This window comes from Carlito syrichta, unplaced genomic scaffold (assembly GCF_000164805.1).
Source record: "Carlito syrichta isolate Samal-C Ts95f unplaced genomic scaffold, Tarsius_syrichta-2.0.1 Scaffold302055, whole genome shotgun sequence".
Lineage (NCBI taxonomy): Eukaryota > Metazoa > Chordata > Mammalia > Primates > Tarsiidae > Carlito > Carlito syrichta.
The window spans coordinates 6586-10166 of record NW_007246151.1 but is presented as its reverse complement, the minus strand read 5'-3'; positions in this window follow the sequence as shown (position 1 = coordinate 10166).

Genomic DNA, 3581 nt, shown 5'->3' with positions numbered 1-3581 from the left:
GGCAGGCTGGGCAGGGATCGGAGGGAGCGGACTTGAAGGCAGGCTGGGGGTGCCAGAGTCCGGAGAGTGTCCCTGGAGGGGCAGAGGCCTTTGAGCAGAGACATATTTGGGAGGCGGGTCTCCAAGGGACAGGAGCGTTTACAAAGCAGCTTGCTTTGTGTATCTGTGGCATGTGTGTGTGTGTGTGTGTGTGTGTGTGTGTGTGTTGTGCTTGGAGTGTGTATATGGTATGTGTGGCGTGAGGAGGGGTGGTGTGGGGTGTGTAGTGTGTGGGCATGTGTGGTGTGAGTGTGTGATGTGGGGGAATGTATGTGTGTGGTGTATGTTGAGTTTGTGAGCCTGAGACAGTGTGTGTGAGCCTGAGACAGTAGGCGAGGGAGACTGTGAGAGGGACCGGAGTGCTGTGGCAGCTGCACACAACACAGACACACACCCACACACAAGGGGCCAAACCACAGCAAACTGAGGGGCAGGAGAGTGGCACTTATAAAGATCTCACCGGCAAAAACGTCAGGAGCCCTGAGGGGAGGGAGGAACTCAATTTGTGTATTACAGGTCACTTAGCCACCCTCAGCCCCTAGCACAAGCCCCGCACTTGGTCACATCTTCAAAATTGTCACTGGTCGGGGTCATTCCCGAGACCCAGGCAGGGGCACCCTTCTTGCCCTCCAAGGCCCACGGTCCACGGGGGGAGCCCATGCTTGTCTGAGGCTAGGGCACAGACTGGGAAAGATGGACTCCCCGCCTGGACAAGCTCTTGACTTCTCTGGGCCAGGGTTACAGTCGCCTTCCCAGGAATTGAGCTGACCTTTTCCTGGCTTAGAAAGACCCACTTTGTTCAATACGATCCTTATTAGGGAGCAGAACCTTCTGTGCTTTTTTTGCTGAAGAAATTCTGATTGGAGCCAAAATTATTTCAAGGGAGTCAAAACTAATTAAAATTGATCCGTCAACCTGCCTTCTGCCTGAAGGGTGAGAGGGCGGGTGCAGGGGTGACCACAGAGCCTCTGGTGAGATCAATGGTGCCAACATCCAGATCTGCCCCCAGGTCGGGGATCATAAGATTGGCTGATTGTGGCAGCGGGAGGAACACTCCCCCTCACACACACATCCTGCACCAACCAGGACAAACCAGGAAGACGGTCCAGGCCCAGGTATCCACTCGTGTCCCAGGAGGCTACAGCCATACAGACCGTGGCCCAACCGCACTTCCCAGGAGAGCCTTGGGCCAGACTCAGCCCCACAGCCTCAAAGACGTTTGCACACAGGTTGCAGGCTAGAACAGTAGGATGGGGTCATCAGGTGTGGGGCGAGCCAGATGACACCCCAAAGCCTGCACCAGCCTGAGGGCTGTGGCTCGAGCTGGGTTGCCATGGTGCCTACCACCTACAGACACCACCACAGGCCTAGCTGACACTGCTTCTCTGCCCTGGGGAAGCCCCATTCATCCTGCAGAGTTGACTTCCAAAGAGCAAACTCCCAGGGCCTTGTGTCTACTGTACCCCATGTCCCTTGAAGGCAAGGCCGTCACTTCTCCTCTCTGTGCTCAGTGCTTCCACAGGCTCTGGGTCTACTGTTTACACAGGCGTGAGTGCAGAGTCATGGGAGAAGCCTGCCTCACCCCTCCCACGGTGTGTTTTCCCATGCTGCAAGCCCTCACCCTAGAAGGCACTTGGTTATGTCTTCAGAATCGTCACTGGTCAGGGTCACTTCCGAGACCCTTCTTGCCCTCCAAGACCCATAGTCCACTAGGGAAGCCCGTGCTTGTCTGAGGCTGGTGCACAGGCTGGGAAAGGTGGGCTCCCCTCCCGGACAAGCTCTCCACTTCTCTGGGCCAGGGTTACAGCGGCCTTCCCAAGAGCTGAGCTGACATTTTCCTGGCCTAAAGACCCACTTTGCTGGATGCGGTGGCTCATGCCTATAATCCTAGCACTTTGGGAGACCGAGGTGAGAATATTGCCTGAGCTCACAGGTTCAAGCTCAGCCTGGGCAACTTGGCGAGACTTCATCTCTACAGTAAATCAAAAAGTTAGTCGGGCATGGTGACACGTGCCTGGAGACCCAGCTACTTGAAAGGCTGGGGCAGAAGGATCCCCTGAGTCCAGCAGGTCGAGGCTGCAGTGGCCATGAACAGCATGCCACTGCACGCCAGCCTGGGCTACAGAGAAAGACTCTGACTCAAAAAAAAAAAAAAAGGAAAAGAAAGAGCCACTTTGTTCAATAAGATCCTCATTAGGGAGCTGTAATGAGATTGTCCACAGGGTGCACCCTGGACAGTGCCTGCCTCCCTGGCTTGCTCCTCCGAGGGTGCGGGTCCAGCTGCCACTCCCTTCTCTGGGTCTCTCTCGGCAGTCCTTATGGTTCATAATTCTTTATGCCAAATTTACCAGTCCAGATTACTGTGTGATCTCTCTCCTAATCGAGCCCTGACTGGTACGCTATCGGCACGATCTTTATTCTGCCATTCTTCTTACTCTTAAATAGTTGACACTCCAGTAGCCTATTTTCTAAGAGGAAGACTTGTGATCAAATGACATCATGCTTCTACCAGGTCCGACGAAGGCACAGCCTCTGTCCTTCACCCTCTCGGGACGTAATGCTTCGCCCTTTGTGGGTGCCCACACGTTCCAGGCCAGGCCTGAGCTGCAGCCAGCTGAGATTTTGGACCGGCTCCGCTTGTTCTGGAGCTAGACGTTGGGAGAGTCCTGCCTGAGAAGCAAGCCAGAGAGAGCCATTCGCGGACCCCTGGCACCCCCTGCTGGACACACATTTAAATAACTGGGGCGCCATCCTCATTATTGAGGCGTCCTGTCCCCTCTGCGGCTGCCAGGGACGGCAGCAGAGAACCTGTCTCCAAAGATGTGATGGAGGAGGTTCTGGGAAGGGATGCCTTTGACCTCCAGCTGCTTCCCACTTGCTCCAGGTTCAGGACACAACTCTTCATTTGTTTATTTGTTTAATTGTAGTAAAATCACAAATGATCAAATTTAGCATTTCAACCATTTTCAAGTGTACGGTTCAGTAGCCTTAAGTCCGTTCACGTTGTTGTGTTACCATCACCACCATCGATCTTGAGGACTTTTTCATTTTCCCAAACTGAAACCCTGTCCCTGTTAACTTCCCATTCCCTCCCCCCTCCTGGCACCACCCACTCTATTTTCTGGATCTATAAATCTGACCACTCTAGGGACCTCACATAAGTGAAATCACACAAGGATTTGTCCTTTTGTATCTGCTTTATTTCACTGAGCATGATAAGCATTATGCCATGTGTCAGAATGTCCTTCCTTTTTAAGGCTGAATGATATTCTTTTGTATAGGTATATTATGTTTTGTCTATTCTTTCATCTGTCATCCATTTCCTTTGTCTTTTCTTCTCTTCTCTTCTCTCTCTCTCTTTTGAGTCAGACTCTCCTCACTCTGTCATCCGGGCTAGAGTACAGTGGCATGCTCATGGTCACCATAAGCCTCAACCTGTGGAATCAGGCGATCCTTCTGCCTCAGCCTTCCAAGTAGCTAGGACTACAAGTACAAGCCATCATGCCTGGTTAATTTTTTTTTTTTTTTTTTTTTTTTTTTTT